Here is a 24,844-nt window from a genome sequence, read left to right as displayed (position 1 = left end):
GTTGATATGGTGTATTACGTTAATTGATTTTCTTATGTTGAACCATCCTTGCATACCTGGGATGAATCCTACTTGGTCATGATGTATAATTCTTTTAATGTGTTGTTGGATACGATTTGCTAGAATTTTATTGAGGATTTTTGCATCTGTATTCATTAGAGAGATTGGTCTGTAGTTTTCTTTTTTTGTAATATCTTTGCCTGGTTTTGGTATGAGGGTGATGTTGGCTTCATAGAATGAATTAGGTAGTTTTCCCTCCACTTCGATTTTTTGGAAGAGTTTGAAGAGAATTGGTACTAATTCTTTCTGGAACGTTTGGTAGAATTCACATGTGAAGCCATCTGGTCCTGGACTTTTCTTTTTAGGAAGCTTTTGAATGACTAATTCAATTTCTTTACTTGTGATTGGTTTGTTGAGGTCATCTATGTCTTCTTGAGTCAAAGTTGGTTGTTCATGTCTTTCCAGGAACCCGTCCATTTCCTCTAAATTGTTGTATTTATTAGCGTAAAGTTGTTCATAGTATCCTGTTATTACCTCCTTTATTTCTGTGAGGTCAGTAGTTATGTCTCCTCTTCCATTTCTGATCTTATTTATTTGCATCCTCTCTCTTCTTCTTTTTGTCAATCTTGCTAAGGGCCCATCAATCTTATTGATTTTCTCATAGAACCAACTTCTGGCCTTATTGATTTTCTCTATTGCTTTCATGTTTTCAATTTCATTTATTTGTGCTCTAATCTTTGTTATTTCTTTCCTTTTGCTTGCTTTGGGGTTAGCTTGCTGTTCTTTCTCCAGTTCTTCCAAATGGATAGTTAATTCCTGAATTTTTGCCTTTTCTTCTTTTCTGATATAGGCATTTAGAGCAATAAATTTCCCTCTTAGCACTGCCTTTGCTGCGTCCCATAAGTTTTGATATGTTGTGTTTTCATTTTCATTCGCCTCGAAGTATTTGCTAATTTCTCTTGCAATTTCTTCTTTGACCCAGTCGTTGTTTAGGAGTGTGTTGTTGAGCCTCCACGTATTTGTGAATTTTCTGGCACTCTGCCTATTATTGATTTCCAACATCATTCCTTTATGGTCCGAGAAAGTGTTGTGTAAGATTTCAATCTTTTTAAATTTGTTGAGACTTGCTTTGTGACCCAGCATATGGTCTATCTTTGAGAATGATCCATGAGCACTTGAGAAAAAGGTGTATCCTGCTGTTGTGGGATGTAATGTCCTATAAATGTCTATTAAGTCTAGTTCATTTATAGTAATATTCAGATTCTCTATTTCTTTGTTGATCCTCTGTCTAGATGTTCTGTCCCTTGATGAGAGTGGTGAGTTGAAGTCTCCAACTATTATGGTATATGAGTCTATTTCCCTTTTCAGTGTTTGCAGTATATTCCTCACGTATTTTGGGGCATTCTGATTCGGTGCGTAAATATTTATGATTGTTATGTCTTCTTGTTTAATTGTTCCTTTTATTAGTATATAGTGTCCTTCTTTGTCTCTTTTAACTGCTTTACATTTGAAGTCTAATTTGTTGGATATTAGTATAGCCACTCCTGCTCTTTTCTGGTTGTTATTTGCATGAAATATCTTTTCCCAACCTTTCACTTTCAACCTATGTTTATCTTTGGGTCTAAGATGTGTTTCCTGTAGACAGCATATCGAAGGATCCTGTTTTTTAATCCATTCTGCCAATCTATGTCTTTTGATTGGGGAATTCAGTCCATTGACATTTAGTGTTATTACTGTTTGGATAATATTTTCCTCTAACATTTTGCCTTTTGTATTATATATATCATATCTGATTTTCCTTCTTTCTACACTCTTTTCCATATCTCTCTCTTCTGTCTTTTTGTATCTGACTCTAGTGCTCCCTTTAGTATTTCTTGCAGAGCTGGTCTCTTGGTCACAAATTCTTTCAGTGACTTTTTGTCTGAGAATGTTTTAATTTCTCCCTCATTTTTGAAGGATAATTTTGCTGGATATAGGAGTCTTGGTTGGCAGTTTTTCTCTTTTAGTATTTTAAATATATCATCCCACTGTCTTCTAGCTTCCATGGTTTCTGCTGAGAAATCTACACAAAGTCTTATTGGGTTTCCCTTGTATGTAATGGATTGTTTTTCTCTTGCTGCTTTCAAGATCTTCTCTTTCTCTTTGACCTCTGACATTCTAACTAGTAAGTGTCTTGGAGAACGCCTATTTGGGTCTAATCTCTTTGGGGTGCGCTGCACTTCTTGGATCTGTAATTTTAGGTCTTTCATAAGAGTTGGGAAATTTTCAGTGATAATTTCTTCCATTAGTTTTTCTCCTCCTTTTCCCTTCTCTTCTCCTTCTGGGACACCCACCACACGTATATTTGTGCGGTTCATATTGTCCTTGAGTTCCCTGATACCCTGTTCAAATTTTTCCATTCTTTTCCCTATAGTTTCTGTTTCTTTTTGGAATTCAGATGTTCCATCCTCCAAATCACTAATTCTATCTTCTGTCTCTTTAAATCTATCATTGTAGCTATCCATTATTTTTTCTATGTTTGCTACTTTATCCTTCACTTCCATAAGTTCTGCGATTTGTTTTTTCAGTTTTTCTATTTCTTCTTTATGTTCAGCCCATGTCCTCTTCATGTCCTCCCTCAATTTATCGATTTCATTTTTGAAGAGGTTTTCCATTTCTGTTCGTATATTCAGCATTAGTTGTCTCAGCTCTTGTGTCTCATTTGAGCTATTGGTTTGTTCCTTTGACTGAGCCATATTCTCAATCTTTTGAGCGTGGACAGTTATCTTCTGCTGCTGGCGTCTGGGCATTTATTCAGATTTCTCTTGGTGTTGGACCCAGCAAGGTTGTAATATTTTTCTGTGAAATCTCTGGGTTCTGTTTTTCTTATCCTGCCCAGTAGGTGGTGCTCGTGGCACACGTTTGTCTGCGGGTCCCACCAGTAAAAGGTGCTGTGGGACCTTAAACTTTGGAAAACTCTCGCCGTCCTGGGGGTTCGCTAGCCGAAGCGGCTTGAGCCGGCCCGGGGTCCGAATGCAGGGAGGGTGTCCCAACGCAGGGAGGGTTGCTGGTCGCCGCAGCCAGGGAAAGAGCCCGTCCGAATTTCCTAGTCAGCACTGGGCAACAAGCGTGGCGGGAGGGCGCCAGCGGCAGCGGCCCGCCCGAGAGAGTGCACGTTCCCCGGGAGTCACGGGTTTGGAAGGGGCCTCCCCCACCCGTCACCGTTCTCCGCGGCCTGGGGGTTTCCGATCCAATTCTCTCAGTTGGTCCGGGGGCTGCGCGTGGTGTGGGCGCCAGTTGCCTTGGCTTCAGGGGACCACCTCTCCAATTCTCCCAGCCGGCCCGGGAAGGGGGAAGGGAGTAACTCCGGCCGCTTGCCACCCCGCCCGGTAAGGCCCGCGCGCCTCGGCGATCTCACCCGAGCTGCTTCTCTCAGCCAGCCAGCCGTTCCAGGATGGGGTACGCTGTCTTTTTTATCTCTGTTGTGGCTTTGGGCGCTTTCTGTATCGTTTCTACTCCCCTAGTAGGTGTCCTGGAGAAGAAACTAAGATCCGCGCGTCTTACTAAGCCGCCATCTTCCAGGAAGTCCCAAAGTTTTTTAAGACAGAAAAGAGACTAGTAGTAGTTTAGCAGGGCAGAGGACACAAACTCTAGTGCCTAAATGAAGGAATGTTAATGTGAAGAGGTTGACATCTTCACAGGACCCTGAGAGGCTTAGAATTTGAAGAAACCCAGGTTCAGAGCAGATAGGACTGTAGTGCAGGGCTGACCAGAGGGAACTGGTTGAAATTCTTTAAGTGGGGTGGTCAGAGCCCAGGACCCTTCCTTCATCCCATGCAGCAGTGGACTATACAAGCCAGGCAGAGCACAGGAGAAACTGAATGGGAGAAAAATGGAACTTGGGAAACCTAAGCATAATGGGGGAGGTGGAGGCAAAAAGAATAAAGGGAGAATGGCTAAGTAAGTCTGCAAACACACTGCCTGACTCCTGATTCCCTCATAACTCCAGAGCCTGGCTGACAGTCTCCAGAGCCTGGCTGACAGGTTCCAGATAAGACATTGGAAGCCCCTTCTTTGAGAATACTGAACACTCCAGAAAAAAATACTTATAAAGTACATCTGGGGGCCCCTAAGAAACTGTCTAGAGCATCACTCTACAATTACCCTCAAGTGAAAGCTACCAGATAAAAGGTCACTTCCATGAACACCTTTAAGTAGCTTTTCATTGTCTCAATCATAAATGTAAGCCTGTAAAGGATTCATTTGGGGAAAAAAAGTATTCGATACGAAACATATTTCAAACCAAAATGAAAAACAATGAATTTTTTTTCAGAAATTCAGAAGAAGTAATGAATTAAAACTTAAGCTTCAAAAGAAAAGTCCTAATATCCTAGAGAAATAGAATGTTACATTTGTAAAATAAGAACAGAAAGCTGTGAAAAGTGAGTAAATCAGATGACAAGAAAGCACTGCTAGAAACTAAAAATTAAAGAAATATATTTAATATTAAGATTGGAACATAAAAAACAAAGAGGTCATAGTAGAAAATAAAATATACGTCGGCTAATATAAGTTTCAGAAAAAGAGAACAGAGGAAATAAAATGTAAGAAATTAGAGAAATGGCATTAGCTAATTTTGTAGAACTGATGGACATTAACTTCCATGCTGGAAGAATCTGTGCCCCCAAATAACAAATGAAAATACCTATATCAAGCACACTTATGAAATTTCAGCATCCCAAGGATAAAAAGAAGATGCTAAAAAGCTTCTGGAAGGACAAAAAAAGAACTACATTCAAAAGGAATGAGTAACATGATTACTACATGCAATGTGATCCTTGGATGGATCTGGATTTATAAAAACAAAACAAAATATCTATAAAGGATATTATTTAGACAATGGGGGAATGTGAATTTAGACTACATATTAGATACCAGTATCACATCAATGTTAAACTTTCTGAGTATAACCGTGAGGTTACAATAGAACATTCATGTTTTCAAGAGATACCTGCTGAAATATTTGGGGATAAAATATCAGGATGTCTACAATTTACTCTCAAATGATTCAGCAAAAGAAATCAAATCAAATCTCTATAAAGACATACAGCAAATGTGGTAAAATATCCACAACTGGTGAATTTAGATCAAGAATATATCAGGGTGCTCGCTTCGGCAGCACAGATACTAAAATTGGAACGACACAGAGAAGATTAGCATGGCCCCTGCGCAAGGATGACACGCAAATTCGTGAAGCGTTCCATATTTTATTTTTTTGAAAGAATATATCAGGTGTGAGACATGCAACTCTATGAATGAACCCTGAGGACAGCATTTTGAATGAAATATCAACAAAAAGACCTATTACCATGCCTCACTCAAATGGACTAACTATAATACACAAACTTGGAGAACTGAAATCAAGAGCAGGGGTTATCAGGTCGAGGTCTATTGTAAAGGTGTGCTGGTTTGAAAGAATGTATGTCCCCTAGAAAAGCCATGTTTTAATTAAAATCCCATTTCATAAAGGCAGAATAATCCCTCTTCAATACTGTATGTCTGAATCTGTAATTAGATCATCTCCCTGGAGATGTAACCCAATGACGAGTGGCTATTAAGCTGGATTAGGTGACAATATGTCTCCACCCATGTGGGTGGGTCTTGATTAGTTTCTGGAGTCCTATAAAAGAGGAAACATTTTGGAGAAAAGAGATTCAGAGAGAGCAGAGGATGCTGCAGCACCATGAAGCAGAGAGTCCACAGTCAGCGCTTTGGAGACAAAGAAGGAAAACACCTCCCGGGGAGCTTAATGAAACCAGAAACCAGGAAAGAAAGCTAGCAGATGACACCGTGTTCTCCATGTGCCCTTCCAGCCAAGAGAGAAACCCTGACCGTGTTCGCCATGTGCCTTCTCACTTGAGAGAGACACCCTGAACTTGATCAGCCTTCTTGAATCAAGGTATCTTTCTCTGGATGCCTGTGATTGGACATTCCTACAGACTTGTTTAATTGGGACATTTTCTCAGCTTTAGAATTGTCCACTAGCAACTTTTTAAATCCCCTTTTTTAGAAGCCATTCCGTTCCTGGTATATTGCATTCCAACAACTAGCAAACTAGAACAAAAGATTTCTAGATTGTAAGCTCTTAAAGCAGTCACATCTATTCCGGAGTTGTAACTGTTATTTTTAAATTCTGAGATGCTGAGTTTTTTGTGTATAATCTGGTCATTCCCTGGAACTTTGGGTATTTGGATGATATCTGAGACTTGGAGTCAGAGTTCTGAAGCTATGAAAGTCAACATTACCTCATACAGCAACTGCTAAAAAAGTTAAAAAGCCTAAGAAATGATGAATATGCATCTATGTGATGATATTAAGAATTACTGATTGTATATGTAGAATGGAATGATTTCTAAATGTTGTGTTAGTTAATTTTTTTAATTAATAAAAAAAAAGTTAAAAAGTGATCAGACTTAACTAGAGATAGGAATAAAGCTGATCTGGCTAGTACTAAGGTAAATCAAAAAACAGGGTAAAGGATGATATATAGTCTATATTTTCAAACTAACTCCTGTGTAAGACCAAAGGAAGAGATGTTTATTTGGTGCAAAATTTATATTTTGGGTAGTGCATTATTTAATTTAGCTTATATGGTCAGTTTATTCAACACTGTAATTAGATGAAATCTTGAACAGGGAGTAAGTTTGTATTGGTTAGTGTGATCCCTCGATACCTCTCAGAATAATTTGGGAAGAGAATAAAAAAGCATTTGAAAAGACCCCTTAGGGGACTGGGAAGAAAGGAGGAAATATTAATCTTCCCCACATTGGGGGAATTCCAGATATTTTGGGGACAACCAATTCATTGGGCCGAGCCCTCAATTTTGGCATTCACCCAGACAAAATTTATTCCTGCAAAGGAGAAGCTAAGTCTACTTATAATTATGCATAAGAGTCACGCCACGAGACTCTCTTTTGTTGCTCAGATGTGGCCTCTCTTTCTGAGTCAGCTTGGCAGGTGAACTCACTGCCCTCCCACCGACATGAAACATGACTCCAACAGATGTAAATCTCCTTGGCTACGCGGACTGGACTCCCTGGGACGAGTCGGGACCAAGAACCATGGGAATGAGAAAGCCTTCCTGACCAGAGGGGGGAAAAGAGAAATGAGATAAAATAAAGTTACAGTGACTAAGAGATTTCAAACAGAACTGGGAGGTTATCCTGGAGGTTATTGTTATGCGTGATCTAGATATTCCTTTTTAGGTTATGGTGACTGGAGAGGCTGCATGGAAGTACCTGAAACTGCTGAACTATATTCCACTAGCCTTGATTCTTGAAGACGACTGTATTACTATATAAATGTGACTGGGTGATTGTGAAAACCTTGTGTCTGATGCTCCTTTTATCCAGGATATGGACAGATGAGTTAAAATAAGGACAAAAAATAAATAAATAATAGGTGGGCATAAGAGGTAAAAGAAAAGAAAAATACTGCAATCTACCATTAGATTGCAATATTAATGGTCAAGGAGAGGGAGGGGTAAAAGGATGGGATGTATGGGTTTTTTCTTTTTATTTCTTTTTCGGGAGTGATGCAAATGTTCTAAAAATGATCATGGTGATGAATACACAACTGTGTGATGATAATGTGAACCACTGATTATATACTTTGAATGGACTGTATGGTGCATGAAGATATCTCAATAAAAAAAAATTTTTAAACATATATATTGGGGTGTTAATTGTATCTTTCTTCTAACTTTCCAGTAGGCTAGAAGCTTTATTTTTAAGTCAAATTCTATAATAAATATATTTAAAAACTGACAATTTTATAAATAAATTCATTTTAAACAATCAATACATGATAAAATTTCTGATACAAGGTCACTAATATTTAGCTCAAGTGATTTTGAAAATATAAAAATTTACATTCTTTTTCAAAAAATTTAATTTTATAAAAACATCAAAAGTTAAAAAGTGCTAGATACACTTTCATTTTGCTCCATTTTAAAACAATTAATAGCACACCTTTTTTTTTTTTAAATAGGATGATTTAGGGACATAAGACCCATCCTATTTAGCTAAAAATTAAGACTTCAGAGAATTTCTAGGCAGTGGAAAAGTTTGGAAGTTCACTGAGTTTAATGCCTGACATCTTCCCAAGGCCATTATCTGTCTATTCTCAGAACTGGGAGACTCTTTCCTTCCACCCCAATCCTAGATAGGAAGGAGTCTTTCTATGCCTACTAGTTTCTAACTCACAGAAGAAACGGTTCCTGAAAGAATTTCAGTTTTCCAATTCTGTACAATACTGAAACTCTTGCAAAGACTGAAACATTTTGCGTTTGAATTTTATACACAAAATCATGAATCTAATTTCAAATGACAAGTAGACACTCCATTTGGTATTTGATTTCATATCATTTGCTGAGGTCAGATAATTTTCTTCTTTCTCCAAAAACTGTCCTGACTATACAGATGGTGATTGTACTGGAAAGAGTGCTAGCGCCTTTTCTACATTCTTCCAGTTGTGAAAATTCTCTCTGGATCATTCAATCGTTTTCTTTATCCTTCTTTCCAAGGCTTTAGGCTTCAATCCTAAACCAGGTATTTTTCTGATGTCTTCAGATATCTCATATCATTGGTAGGTCTATCACTAACATAATCTACCCAGTTTTCCATTTTAGACTTTGAATTGGTCTCTTTGATCAGTTGTATTAGTTCTTTGGCAAGCTGTACAACCAACATTTCAAATTTGGTTCTAATATTATAAATTTCACCTTGTTTTCCCTTTTTAAGGACAGTGACAAATGCTTCTACTACATCAGTAATATAAAGAAATTTTCTTGTTTGAAGCACTGATTCATGGATGTACCATTTCCTGTTGTTGTAGTCAAAGATATAAGCTTAGGAATGACCGTTTCTGGATATTGATGTGGTCCATAAACATTACTGCTTCTTCTGATGACAACTGGAAACTTTATCCACATAAAGTAAGAAATCAGTTGTTTTTAAATTCCTTCACATTTAACTTTCCTCAATCTATGCCTCATATTTCAAAAATGAAATGCTGCTAATGCTGAATTGGAGTTCAAACACCTCATCCAGACTACCTCCTAAACATCATCAGTGTTGACATAAATACATTTCTCTACTCTGGTTTTATAAAGAGCACTTACCAAAACATGAGTGCCAAAAACATTAACATATATAAACTCAAAGCTTACACAAAGTAAAGATATGTGTTAGTGCAGCAAAATGTAGCACTACATTTATCTGCTTTTTCAAATAGCAGTTTCACAAAATGAGAATTACATATGTCACCATGTAAAATTTTGTAGTTTCATTTGTTAGAAACAGTTTCAAGATTCTTTAAACTTGCAAAGTAATCCAGCTTGTCGAGATTTATGACCATATAGTTGGGATAATCTTCTACTAAAGAGATAATCTCATGTGATGCACAAATTTATCAGTATCTTTGTACAAAGTCGTTCACTCCATTTTGTCTTTACTCTTCCAAGTAGAGTGAACAAGTCTCTGCCCTCATCAAATTTATATTCTAGGGTGGGATGAAACAAGCACCCCCCAGTCACCAGGACCTGATTCTCAAAGCTGCTAGAAGGACCCAAGGGCTTCGCCGTGCCCACCACTGACATCTCCCAAGCTCGCATTTTGGCTACAAGCTTTAAAATAAAAAAAAGATGATGGAGCCTGCAGAGCCCGTGCAGGGCTGGCCCAGGGCTGGGATCCCCTCTTCCACCCACGTGGTGCCTCCAGGGAGGACAGAAGGAGATCCAGGTGAGAACTGGGCAGGGAAGGAGCAGAGGCCCTTCCAATTGCCCTCCCACTTGCATTTGGTCTTAAAAGGAGATGCAGGTACCTGGGAAGATGGCGGCTTAGTAAGATGCGCGGGTCTTAGTTCCTTCTCCAGAACAGCTACTAGGGGAGTAGAAATGATACAGAACAGCTCCCGGAGCCACGACAGAGATCAAGAAGGCAGCGTACTCCATTCTGGAACGGCTGACTGGCAGGGAGAACCCGCTACGGTGAGATCGCCGAGGGGCGCAGGCTTCCCCGGGCCGGGGCGGCAGGCGGTCAGAGCCCCTCCCTCCCTCCTTCCCGGGGCGGCTGGAAGAATTGGACAGGCGGTCCCCTCAAGACGCAGCAGCTGGAGCCCCCCCCCCCCCCCATGGCCCCCAGGACCAACTGGGAGAATTAGATCGGAGATCCCCAGGCTGCGGAAAACAGTGACCGGGGTCCCTTCCAAACACGTGGCTTCCCAGTCCGGCTGGGAATGGTGAAGCCCCCCTGGGGCTGCGGCGGCTGGTGCCCTCCCGCCACGCTTGGTGCCCCGGGCCGGCTAGGAGATTCGGATGGGCGCTTTCCTGGGCTGCGGCGGCCGGCAACCCTCCCCGCGTTCAGATTCCCGGGCTGGCTGGGAGATTTGGATTGGCACTCTTCCAAGCCGCTTCGGCTGGCGAACCCCCCCCACGGCGAGAGTTTTCCAAAGTTAAAGGACCCACAGCACCTTTTCCTGGTGGGACCCGCAGACAAACGAGTGCCACGAGCGCCACCTACTGGGCAGGATAAGAAAAACAGAACCCATTTATTTCACAGAAAAATCTTTCAACCTGTTGGGTGCAACACCCAGGGAAATCTGACTAAATGCCCAGACGCCAGCAGAAGATAATGGATCACGCTCAGAAAATTGAAAATATGGCCCAGTCAAAGGAACAAACCAATAGTTCAAATGAGATACAGGAGCTGAGAAAACTAATGCTGAATATGTGAACAGAAATGGAAAACCTCTTCAAAAACGAAATTGATAAATCGAGGGAGGACATGAAGAAGACATGGGCTGATCAAAAAGAAGAAATAGAAAAACTGAAAAAACAAATCACAGAATTTATGGAAGTGAAGGACAAAGTAGAAAAGATGGAAAAAACAATGGATACCTACAATGATAGATTTAAAGAGACAGAAGATAGAATTAGTGATTTGGAGGATGGAACATCTGAATTCCAAAAAGAAACAGAAACTATAGGGAAAAGACTGGAAAAATTTGAACAGGGGATCAGGGAACTGAAGGAGAATATGAACCGCACAAATATACGTGTTGTGGGTGTCCCAGAAGGAGAAGAGAAGGGAAAAGGAGGAGAAAAACTAATGGAAGAAATTATCACTGAAAATTTCCCAACTCTTATGAAAGACCTAAAATTACAGATCCAAGAAGTGCAGCGCACCCCAAAGAGAATAGACCCAAATAGGCATTCTCCAAGACACTTACTAGTTAGAATGTCAGAGGTCAAAGAGAAAGAGAGGATCTTGAAAGCAGCAAGAGAAAAACAATCCATCACATACAAGGGAAACCCAATAAGACTATGTGTAGATTTCTCAGCAGAAATCATGGAAGCTAGAAGACAGTGGGATGATATATTGAAATTACTAAAAGAGAAAAACTGCCAACCAAGACTCCTATATCCAGCAAAATTTCCCTTCAAAAATGAGGGAGAAATTAAAACATTCTCAGACAAAAAGTCAGAGAGAATTTGTGACCAAGAGACCAGCTCTGCAAGAAATACTAAAGGGAGCACTAGAGTCAGATACAAAAAGACAGAAGAGAGAGGCATGGAGAAGAGTGTAGAAAGAAGGAAAGTCAGATATGATACATATAATACAAAAGGCAAAATGATAGAGGAAAATATTATCCAAACAGTAATAACACTAAATGTTAATGGACTGAATTCCCCAATCAAAAGACATAGACTGGGGACTTCCTGGAAGATGGCGGCTTAGTAAGACGCGCGGATCTTAGTTTCTTCTCCAGGACACCTACTAGGGGAGTAGAAACGATACAGAAAGCGCCCAAAGCCACAACAGAGATAAAAAAGACAGCATACCCCATCCTGGAACGGCTGGCTGGCTGGGAGAAGCAGCTCGGGTGAGATCGCCGAGGCGCGCGGGCCTTACCGGGCGGGGTGGTAAGGGGCCGGAGTTACTCCCTTCCCCCTTCCCGGGCCGGCTGGGAGAATTGGAGAGGTGGTCCCCTGAAACCAAGGCGACTGGCGCCCACACCACGCGCAGCCCCCGGACCAACTGAGAGAATTGGATCGGACACCCCCAGGCCGCGGAGAACAGTGACCCCGTGACTCCCGGGGAACATGCACTCTCTCGGGCGGGCCGCTGCCGCTGGCGCCCTCCCGCCACGCTTGTTGCCCAGGGCCAACTAGGAAATTCGGACGGGCTCTTTCCCTGGCTGCGGCGACCAGCAACCCTCCCTGCGTTCGGACACCCTCCCTGCGTTCGGACCCCGGGCTGGCTCAAGCCGCTTCGGCTAGCGAACCCCCAGGACGGCGAGAGTTTTCCAAAGTTTAAGGTCCCACAGCACCTTTTACTGGTGGGACCCACAGACAAACGTGTGCCACGAGCGCCACCTACTGGGCAGGATAAGAAAAACAGAACCCAGAGATTTCACAGAAAAATATTACAACCTTGCTGGGTCCAACACCAAGAGAAATCTGAATAAATGCCCAGACGCCAGCAGCAGAAGATAACTGTCCACGCTCAAAAGATTGAGAATATGGCTCAGTCAAAGGAACAAACCAATAGCTCAAATGAGACACAAGAGCTGAGACAACTAATGCTGAATATAACAGAAATGGAAAACCTCTTCAAAAATGAAATCGATAAATTGAGGGAGGACATGAGGACATGGGCTGAACATAAAGAAGAAATAGAAAAACTGAAAAAACAAATCGCAGAACTTATGGAAGTGAAGGATAAAGTAGCAAACATAGAAAAAATAATGGATAGCTACAATGATAGATTTAAAGAGACAGAAGATAGAATTAGTGATTTGGAGGATGGAACATCTGAATTCCAAAAAGAAAGAGAAACTATAGGGAAAAGAATGGAAAAATTTGAACAGGGTATCAGGGAACTCAAGGACAATATGAACAGCACAAATATACGTGTTGTGGGTGTCCCAGAAGGAGAAGAGAAGGGAAAAGGAGGAGAAAAACTAATGGAAGAAATTATCACTGAAAATTTCCCAACTCTTATGAAAGACCTAAAATTACAGATCCAAGAAGTGCAGCGCACCCCAAAGAGATTAGACCCAAATAGGCGTTCTCCAAGACACTTACTAGTTAGAATGTCAGAGGTCAAAGAGAAAGAGAAGATCTTGAAAGCAGCAAGAGAAAAACAATCCATTACATACAAGGGAAACCCAATAAGACTTTGTGTAGATTTCTCAGCACAAACCATGGAAGCTAGAAGACAGTGGGATGATATATTTAAAATACTAAAAGAGAAAAACTGCCAACCAAGACTCCTATATTCAGCAAAATTATCCTTCAAAAATGAGGGAGAAATTAAAACATTCTCAGACAAAAAGTCACTGAAAGAATTTGTGACCAAGAGACCAGCTCTGCAAGAAATACTAAAGGGAGCACTAGAGTCAGATACAAAAAGACAGAAGAGAGAGATATGGAAAAGAGTGTAGAAAGAAGGAAAATCAGATATGATATATATAATACAAAAGGCAAAATGTTAGAGGAAAATATTATCCAAACAGTAATAACACTAAATGTCAATGGACTGAATTCCCCAATCAAAAGACATAGACTGGCAGAATGGATTAAAAAACAGGATCCTTCTATATGCTGTCTACAGGAAACACATCTTAGACCCAAAGATAAACATAGGTTGAAAGTGAAAGGTTGGGAAAAGATATTTCATGCAAATAACAACCAGAAAAGAGCAGGAGTGGCTATACTAATATCCAACAAATTAGACTTCAAATGTAAAACAGTTAAAAGAGACAAAGAAGGACACTATATACTAATAAAAGGAACAATCAAACAAGAAGACATAACAATCATAAATATTTACGCACCGAATCAGAATGCCCCAAAATACGTGAGGAATATACTGCAAACACTGAAAAGGGAAATAGACTCATATACCATAATAGTTGGAGACTTCAACTCACCACTCTCATCAAGGGACAGAACATCTAGACAGAGGATCAACAAAGAAATAGAGAATCTGAATATTACTATAAATGAACTAGACTTAATAGACATTTATAGGACATTACATCCCACAACACCAGGATACACCTTTTTCTCAAGTGCTCATGGATCATTCTCAAAGATAGACCATATGCTGGGTCACAAAGCAAGTCTTAACAAATTTAAAAAGATGAAATCTTACACAACACTTTCTCGGACCATAAAGGAATGATGTTGGAAATCAATAATAGGCAGAGTGCCAGAAAATTCACAAATACGTGGAAGCTCAACAACACACTCCTAAACAACGACTGGGTCAAAGAAGAAATTGCTAGAGAAATTAGCAAATACCTCGAGGCGAATGAAAATGAAAACACAACATATCAAAACTTATGGGACGCAGCAAAGGCAGTGCTAAGAGGGAAATTTATTGCTCTAAATGCCTATATCAGAAAAGAAGAAAAGGCAAAAATTCAGGAATTAACTATCCATTTGGAAGAACTGGAGAAAGAACAGCAAGCTAACCCCAAAGCAAGCAAAAGGAAAGAAATAACAAAGATTAGAGCACAAATAAATGAAATTGAAAACATGAAAACAATAGAGAAAATCAATAAGGCCAGAAGTTGGTTCTATGAGAAAATCAATAAGATTGATGGGCCCTTAGCAAGATTGACAAAAAGAAGAAGAGAGAGGATGCAAATAAATAAGATCAGAAATGGAAGAGGAGACATAACTACTGACCTCACAGAAATAAAGGAGGTAATAACAGGATACTATGAACAACTTTACGCTAATAAATACAACAATTTAGAGGAAATGGACGGGTTCCTGGAAAGACATGAACAACCAACTTTGACTCAAGAAGACATAGATGACCTCAACAAACCAATCACAAGTAAAGAAATTGAATTAGTCATTCAAAAGCTTCCTAAAAAGAAAAGTCCAGGACCAGACAGCTTCACATGTGAATTCTAACAAACGTTCCAGAAAGAATTAGTACCAATTCTCTTCAAACTCTTCCAAAAAATCGAAGTGGAGGGAAAACTACCTAATTCATTCTATGAAGCCAACATCACCCTCATACCAAAACCAGGCAAAGATATTACAAAAAAAGAAAACTACAGACCAATCTCTCTAATGAATACAGATGCAAAAATCCTCAATAAAATTCTAGCAAATCGTATCCAACAACACATTAAAAGAATTATACATCATGACCAAGTAGGATTCATCCCAGGTATGCAAGGATGGTTCAACATAAGAAAATCAATTAATGTAATACACCATATCAACAAATCAAAGCAGAAAAATCACATGATCATCTCAATTGATGCAGAGAAGGCATTCGACAAGATTCAACATCCTTTCCTGTTGAAAACACTTCAAAGGATAGGAATACAAGGGAACTAAAGAGACAAAAAACCTATATAAAGAAAACTACAAAAAACTGCTAAAAGAAATCACAGAAGACCTAAATAGATGGAAGGGCATACCGTGTTCATGGATTGGAAGACTAAGTATAAATATAGTTAAGATGTCAATCCTACCTAAATTGATTTACAGATTCAATGCAATACCAATCAAAATCCCAACAACGTATTTTTCAGAAATAGAAAAACCAATAAGCAAATTTATCTGGAAGGGCAGGGTGCCCCGAATTGCTAAAAACATCTTGAGGAAAAAAAACGAAGCTGGAGGTCTCGCGCTGCCTGACTTTAAGGCATATTATGAAGCCACAGTGGTCAAAACAGCATGGTATTGGCATAAAGATAGATATATCGACCAATGGAATCGAATAGAGTGCTCAGATATAGACCCTCTCATGGATGGACATTTGATCTTTGATAAGGCAGTCAAGCCAACTCACCTGGGACAGAGCAGTCTCTTCAATAAATGGTGCCTAGAGAACTGGATATCCATATGCAAAAGAATGAAAGAAGACCCATCTCTCACACCCTATACAAAAGTTAACTCAAAATGGATCAAAGATCTAAACATTAGGTCTAAGACCATAAAACAGTTAGAGGAAAATGTTGGGAGATATCTTATGGATCTTACAACTGGAGGTGGTTTTATGGACCTTAAACCTAAAGCAAGAGCACTGAAGAAGGAAATAAATAAATGGGAACTCCTCAAAATTAAACACTTTTGTGCATCAAAGAACTTCATCAAGAAAGTAGAAAGACAGCCTTCACAATGGGAGACAATATTTGGAAATGATATATCAGATAAAGGTCTAGTATCCAGAATTTATAAAGAGATTGTTCATCTCAACAACAAAAAGACAGCCAACCCAATTACAAAATGGGAAAAAGACTTGAACAGACACCTCTCAGAAGAGGAAATACGGATGGCCAAGAGGCACATGAAGAGATGCTCAATGTCCCTGGCCATTAGAGAAATGCAAATCAAAACCACAATGAGATATCATCTCACACCCACCAGAATGGCCATTATCAACAAAACAGAAAATGACAAGTGCTGGAGAGGATGCGGAAAAAGAGGCACACTTATCCACTGTTGGTGGGAATGTCAAAGGGTGCAACCACTGTGGAAGGCAGTTTGGCGGTTCCTCAAAAAGCTGAATATAGAACTGCCATACGACCCAGCAATACCATTGCTAGGTATCTACTCAAAGGACTTAAGGGCAAAGACACAAACGGACATTTGCACACCAATGTTTATAGCAGCATTATTTACAATTGCAAAGAGATGGAAACAGCCAAAATCTCCATCAACAGAAGAGTGGCTAAACAAACTGTGGTATATACATACGATGGAATATTATGCAGCTTTAAGACAAGATAAACTTATGAACCATGTAATAACATGGATGGACCTAGAGAATATTATGCTGAGTGAATCCAGCCAAAAACTAAAGGACAAATACTGTATGGTCCCACTGATGTGAACGGACATTCGAGAATAAACTTGAAATATGTCATTGGTAACAGAGTTCAGCAGGAGTTAGAAACAGGGTAAGACAATGGGTAATTGGAGCTGAAGGGATACAGACTGTGCAACAGGACTAGATACAAAAACTCAAAAATGGACAGCACAATAATACCTAATTGTAAAGTAATCATGTTAAAACACTGAATGAAGCTGCATCTGAGCTATAGGTTTTTGTTTTGTTTTGTGTTGTTTTGTTTTGATTTTACTATTATTACTTTTATTTTTTTCTCTATATTAACATTCTATATCTTTTTCGGTTATGTTGCTAGTTCTTCTAAACCAATGCAAATGTACTAAGAAATGATGATCATGCATCTATGTGATGATGTTAAGAATTAATGATTGCATGTGTAGAATGGTATGATCTCTAAATGTTGGGTTAATTTCTTTTTTTCCGTTAATTAAAAAAAAAAAAAAAAGAGAAGGGATAATTGGAGATGAAGGGATACAGACTGTACAACGGGACTGGATATAAAAACTCAGAAATGGACAGCACAATACTACCCAATTGTAATGCAATTATGTTAAAACACTGAATGAAGCTGCATGTGAGGTATAGGTTTTTTGTTTTTTTTTTTGTTTGTTTTTTTCTTTCTATTATTGTTTTAATTCTTATTCTGTTGTCTTTTTATTTCTTTTTCTAAATCGATGCAAATGTACTAAGAAATGATGAATATGCAACTATGTGATGTTATTAAGAATTACTGATTGTACATGTAGATTGGAATGATTTCTAATTGTTTTGTTAATTCTTTTTTTAATTAATAAAAAAAAAAAAAAAAAAAAGTTAACTCAAAATGGATCAAAGATCTAAACATTAGGTCTAAGACCATAAAACAGTTAGAGGAAAATGTTGGGAGATATCTTATGGATCTTACAACTGGAGGCGGTTTTATGGACCTTAAACCTAAAGCAAGAGCACTGAAGAAGGAAATAAATAAATGGGAACTCCTCAAAATTAAACACTTTTGCGCATCAAAGAACTTCATCAAGAAAGTAGAAAGACAGCCTTCACAATGGGAGACAATATTTGGAAATGATATATCAGATAAAGGTCTAGTATCCAGAATTTATAAAGAGATTGTTCATCTCAACAACAAAAAGACAGCCAACCCAATTACAAAATGGGAAAAAGACTTGAACAGACACCTCTCAGAAGAGGAAATACGGATGGCCAAGAGGCACATGAAGAGATGCTCAATGTCCCTGGCCATTAGAGAAATGCAAATCAAAACCACAATGAGATATCATCTCACACCCACCAGAATGGCCATTATCAACAAACAGAAAATGACAAGTGCTGGAGAGGATGCGGAGAAAGAGGCACACTTATCCACTGTTGGTGGGAATGTCAAAGGGTGCAACCACTGTGGAAGGCAGTTTGGCGGTTCCTCAAAAAGCTGAATATAGAATTGCCATACGACCCAGCAATACCATTGCTAGGTATCTACTCAAAGGACTTAAGGGCAAAGACACAAACGGACATTTGCACACCAATGTTTATAGCAGCATTATTTACAATTGCAAAGAGATGGAAACAGCCAAAATCTCCATCAACAGAAGAGTGGCTAAACAAACTGTGGTATATACATACGATGGAATATTATGCAGCTTTAAGACAAGATAAACTTATGAACCATGTAATAACATGGATGGACCTAGAGAATATTATGCTGAGTGAATCCAGCCAAAAACTAAAGGACAAATACTGTATGGTCCCACTGATGTGAACGGACATTCGAGAATAAACTTGAAATATGTCATTGGTAACAGAGTTCAGCAGGAGTTAGAAACAGGGTAAGACAATGGGTAATTGGAGCTGAAGGGATACAGACTGTGCAACAGGACTAGATACAAAAACTCAAAAATGGACAGCACAATAATACCTAATTGTAAAGTAATCATGTTAAAGCACTGAATGAAGCTGCATCTGAGCTATAGGTTTTTGTTTTGTTTTGTGTTGTTTTGTTTTGATTTTACTATTATTACTTTTATTTTTTTCTCTATATTAACATTCTATATCTTTTTCGGTTATGTTGCTAGTTCTTCTAAACCAATGCAAATGTAGTAAGAAATGATGATCATGCATCTATGTGATGATGTTAAGAATTAATGATTGCATGTGTAGAATGGTATGATCTCTAAATGTTGGGTTAATTTCTTTTTTTCCGTTAATTAAAAAAAAAAAGAAGAGAGAAGGGATAATTGGAGATGAAGGGATACAGACTGTACAACAGGACTGGATATAAAAACTCAGAAATGGACAGCAGAATACTACCCAATTGTAATGCAATTATGTTAAAACACTGAATGAAGCTGCATGTGAGGTATAGGTTTTTTGTTTTTGTTTTTTTTGTTTTTTTTTCTCTCTATTATTGCTTTAATTCTTAATTTGTTGTCTTTTTATTTCTTTTTCTAAATTGATGCAAATGTACTAAGAAATGATGAATATGCAACTTTGTGATGTTATTAAGAATTACTGATTGTACATGTAGATTGGAATGATTTCTAATTGTTTTGTTAATTCTTTTTTTAATTAATAAAAAAAAAAAGCTAGGAGCAAAAAAAAAAAAAAAAAAAAAGACATAGACTGGCAGAATGGATTAAAAAACAGGATCCTTCTATATGCTGTCTACAGGAAACACATCTTAGACCCAAAGATAAACATAGGTTGAAAGTGAAAGGTTGGGAAAAGATATTTCATGCAAATAACAACCAGAAAAGAGCAGGAGTGGCTATACTAATATCCAACAAATTAGACTTCAAATGTAAAACAGTTAAAAGAGACAAAGAAGGACACTATATACTAATAAAAGGAACAATCAAACAAGAAGACATAACAATCATAAATATTTACGCACCGAATCAGAATGCCCCAAAATACGTGAGGAATATACTGCAAACACTGAAAAGGGAAATAGACTCATATACCATAATAGTTGGAGACTTCAACTCACCACTCTCATCAAGGGACAGAACATCTAGACAGAGGATCAACAAAGAAATAGAGAATCTGAATATTACTATAAATGAACTAGACTTAATAGACATTTATAGGACATTACATCCCACAACACCAGGATACACCTTTTTCTCAAGTGCTCATGGATCATTCTCAAAGATAGACCATATGCTGGGTCACAAAGCAAGTCTTAACAAATTTAAAAAGATTGAAATTGTACATAACACTTTCTCAGATCATAAAGGAATGAAGTTGGAAATCAATAATAGGCGGAGTGCCAGAAAATTCACAAATATGTGGAGGCTCAACAACACACTCTTAAACAACGAGTGGGTCAAAGAAGAAATTGCAAGAGAAATTAGTAAATACCTCGAGGTGAATGAAAACGAAAATACAACATATCAAAACTTATGGGACGCAGCAAAGGCAGTGCTAAGAGGGAAATTTATTGCCCTAAATGGCTATATCAGAAAAGAAGAAAAGGCAAAAATTCAGGAATTAACTGTCCACTTGGAAGAACTGGAGAAAGAACAGCAAGCTAACCCCAAAGCAAGCAAAAGGAAAGAAATAACAAAGATTAGAGCACAAATAAATGAAATTGAAAACATGAAAACAATAGAGAAAATCAATAAGGCCAGAAGTTGGTTCTATGAGAAAATCAATAAGATTGATGGGCCCTTAGCAAGATTGACAAAAAGAAGAAGAGAGAGGATGCAAATAAATAAGATCAGAAATGGAAGAGGAGACATAACTACTGACCTCACAGAAATAAAGGAGGTAATAACAGGATACTATGAACAACTTTACGCTAATAAATACAACAATTTAGAGGAAATGGACGGGTTCCTGGAAAGACATGAACAACCAACTTTGACTCAAGAAGACATAGATGACCTCAACAAACCAATCACAAGTAAAGAAATTGAATTAGTCATTCAAAAGCTTCCTAAAAGAAAAGTCCAGGACCAGATGGCTTCACATGTGAATTCTACCAAACGTTCCAGAAAGAATTAGTACCAATTCTCTTCAAACTCTTCAACATAATCGAAGCGGAGGGAAAACTACCTAATTCATTCTATGAAGCCAACATCACCCTCATACCAAAACCAGGCAAAGATATTACAAAAAAAGAAAACTACAGACCAATCTCTCTAATGAATACAGATGCAAAAATCCTCAATAAAATTCTAGCAAATCGTATCCAACAGCACATTAAAAGAATTATACATCATGACCAAGTAGGATTCATCCCAGGTATGCAAGGATGGTTCAACATAAGAAAATCAATTAATGTAATACACCATATCAACAAATCAAAGCAGAATAATCACATGATCATCTCAATTGATGCAGAGAAGGCATTTGACAAGATTCAACATCCTTTCCTGTTGAAAACACTTCAAAAGATAGGAATACAAGGGAACTTCCTTAAAATGATAGAGGGGATATATGAAAAACCCACAGCTAATATCATCCTCAATGGGGAAAAATTGAAAACTTTCCCCCTAAGATCAGGAACAAGACAAGGATGTCCATTATCACCACTATTATTCAACATTGTGTTGGAGGTTCTAGCCAGAGCAATTAGACAAGAAAAAGAAATACAAGGCATCAAAATTGGAAAGGAAGAAGTAAAACTATCACTGTGTGCAGACGATATGATATTATACGTCGAAAACCTGGAAAAATCCACAATAAAACTACTAGAGCTAATAAATGAGTACATCAAAGCAGCAGGTTACAAGATCAACATTCAAAATCTGTAGCATTTCTATACACTAGTAATGAACAAGCTGAGGGGGAAATCAAGAAACGAATCCCATTTACTATTGCAACTAAAAGAATAAAATACCTAGGAATAAATTTAACTAAAGAGACAAAAAACCTATATAAAGAAAACTACAAAAAACTGCTAAAAGAAATCACAGAAGACCTAAATAGATGGAAGGGCATGCCGTGTTCATGGATTGGAAGACTAAATATAGTTAAGATGTCAATCCTACCTAAATTGATTTACAGATTCAATGCAATACCAATCAAAATCCAAACAACTTATTTTTCAGAAATAGAAAAACCAATAAGCAACTTTATCTGGAAAGGCAGGGTGCCCCGAATTGCTAAAAACATCTTGAGGGAAAAAAATGAAGCTGGAGGTCTCGTGATGCCGGACTTTAAGGCATATTATGAAGCCACAGTGGTCAAAACAGCATGGTATTGGCATAAAGATAGATATATCGACCAATGGAATCGAATAGAGTGCTCAGATATAGACCCTCTCATCTATGGACATTTGATCTTTGATAAGGCAGTCAAGCCAACTCACCTGGGACAGAACAGTCTCTTCAATAAATGGTGCCTAGAGAACTGGATATCCATATGCAAAAGAATGAAAGAAGACCCGTATCTCACACCCTATACAAAAGTTAACTCAAAATGGATCAAAGATCTAAACATTAGGTCTAAAGACCATAAAACAGTTAGAGGAAAATGTAGGGAGATATCTTATGAAACTTACAATTGGAGGCGGTTTTATGGACCTTAAACCTAAAGCAAGAGCACTGAAGAAGGAAATAAATAAATGGGAGCTCCTCAAAATTAAACACTTTTGTGCATCAAAGAACTTCATCAAGAAAGTAGAAAGACAGCCTACACAATGGGAGACAATATTTGGAAACGACATATCAGATAAAGGTCTAGTATCCAGAATTTATAAAGAGATTGTCCAACTCAACAACAAAAAGACAGCCAACCCAATTACAAAATGGGAAAAAGACTTGAACAGACACCTCTCAGAAGAGGAAATGCAAATGGCCAAAAGGCACATGAAGAGATGCTCAATGTCCCTGGCCATTAGAGAAATGCAAATCAAAACCACAATGAGATATCATCTCACACCCACCAGAATGGCCATTATCAACAAAACAGAAAATGACAAGTGCTGGAGAGGATGCGGAGAAAGAGGCACACTTATCCACTGTTGGTGGGAATGTCAAATGGTGCAACCACTGTGGAAGGCAGTTTGGCGGTTCCTCAAAAAGCTGAATACAGAATTGCCATACGACCCAGCAATACCATTGCTGGGTATCTACTCAGAGGACTTAAGGGCAAAGACACAAACGGACATTTGCACACCAATGTTTATAGCAGCGTTATTTACAATTGCAAAGAGATGGAAACAGCCAAAATGTCCATCAGCAGACGAGTGGCTAAACAAACTGTGGTATATACATACGATGGAATATTATGCAGCTTTAAGACAGAATAAACTTATGAAGCATGTAATAACATGGATGGACCTAGAGAACATTATGCTGAGTGAGTCTAGCCAAAAACTAAAGGACAAATACTGTATGGTCCCACTGATGTGAACCGACATTAGAGAATAAACTTCGAATATGTCATTGGTAACAGAGACCAACAGGACTTAGAAACAGGGTAAGATAATGGGTAATTGAAGCTGAAGGGATACAGACTGTGCAACAGGACTAGATACAAAAACTCAAAAATGGACAGCACAATAATACCTAATTGTAAAGTAATCATGTTAAAACACTGAATGAAGCTGCATCTGAACTATAGGTTTTTTTTTTTTGCCTGTTAGTTTGTCTTTTTTTTTCTTTTTCCTTTTCTTTTTTTTATTATTATTATTATTTTTATTTTTTTCTCTATATTAACATTCTATATCTTTTTCTGTTGTTTTGCTAATTCTTTTCCTAAATCGATGCAAATGTACTAAGAAATGATGATCATGCATCTATGTGATGATGTTAAGAATTAGTGATTGCATATGTAGAATGGTATGATTTCTAAATGTTGGGTTAATTTCTTTTTTTCCATTAATTAAAAAAAAAAAAAAGAGAAGGGGTAATTGGAGCTGAAGGGATACAGACTGTACAACGGGACTGGATATAAAAACTCAGAAATGGACAGCACAATACTACCCAATTGTAATGCAATTATGTTAAAACACTGAATGAAGCTGCATGTGAGGTATAGGTTTTTTGTTTTTTTTTCTTTCTTTCTATTATTGTTTTAATTCTTATTCTGTTGTCTTCTTATTTCTTTTTCTAAATCGATGCAAATGTACTAAGAAATGATGAATATGCAACTATGTGATGTTATTAAGAATTACTGATTGTACATGTAAAAAAAAAAAAAAAAGTATTAGGATGTAGACCGCCGCCATGCCAGAGGAGAGCCCTGTTCTGACAATAGACAATTAAAGCTGATAAATCCAAAAAAAAAAAAAAAAAGATGATGACAGAAAAGGGGGAAAAACAAAAGTTATGGGACTATGGATGGACAGGGGAAGAAGGCTTGAGAATCAATCATCAAGTATCCAGAATAAACAAATTCATAGGGAGAGGAAACAGAATAGCAGATACCAGGGGGCTGCTGGAGGGGAAGTGGGGATTACTGCTCAATAGGTCAGACTCTCTGCTTGGGTGATGAAAAGTTTTGATAACGGATAAGTATAATGGTAGCATAACACTATGAATGCAATCAATACCACTGAACTGTTCAAACTTACAACTGGTTTAAACAGGAAATTCTGTATTATATATATGTTGCCACAAATTTAAATAAATAAATCAGCATGGTAAATCTCAGAAGCAATGTTGAGAGAAAAAACACACTGTAGAAGTATACAGGCAGTGCAACATAATTCATATATAGTTTAAGAACACACAAAATTTTACCATATATTGTATCATATGACAAATCATATGAATTAAAAGTTTAAAATGCAAAAATGCATGGGGATAACAGTACGTTTAGCATAGCAGTTACCTCTAGGGTGGGAGAGAAAGGAACGGAAAAGGGTGTTTCAACTGTACCTGACTCTTCATTATATTATTCTCTATACTTTTCTTTTGCTTAAAATATTTTATACTGTGGGTTCACAGGTGGTTCAATGGTAGAATGTTTGC

At 38.0% G+C, this 24,844-nt stretch overlaps 1 protein-coding gene, 1 non-coding gene and 1 pseudogene across 17 annotated transcripts in view; 1 reads left to right on the top strand and 2 right to left on the bottom strand.

Annotated features, from left to right (window-relative positions):
• MPHOSPH9 (M-phase phosphoprotein 9) overlaps window positions 1–24,844 on the bottom strand; it is a 99,313-nt gene that overhangs the window by 30,623 nt on the left and 43,846 nt on the right. The window lies entirely within an intron of this gene.
• Window positions 5,143–5,249, top strand: LOC143685260 (U6 spliceosomal RNA). Its single transcript, XR_013176508.1, has one exon. It is a non-coding gene; the product is annotated as a U6 spliceosomal RNA (small nuclear RNA).
• Window positions 5,183–10,023, bottom strand: LOC143683539 (dTDP-D-glucose 4,6-dehydratase-like; annotated as a pseudogene).

The sequence above is a fragment of the Tamandua tetradactyla genome, chromosome 5 (assembly GCF_023851605.1).
Source record: "Tamandua tetradactyla isolate mTamTet1 chromosome 5, mTamTet1.pri, whole genome shotgun sequence".
NCBI lineage: Eukaryota > Metazoa > Chordata > Mammalia > Pilosa > Myrmecophagidae > Tamandua > Tamandua tetradactyla.
Note: the sequence above shows the minus strand (reverse complement) of the source record. Positions and strands in the feature narration are given on the sequence as shown.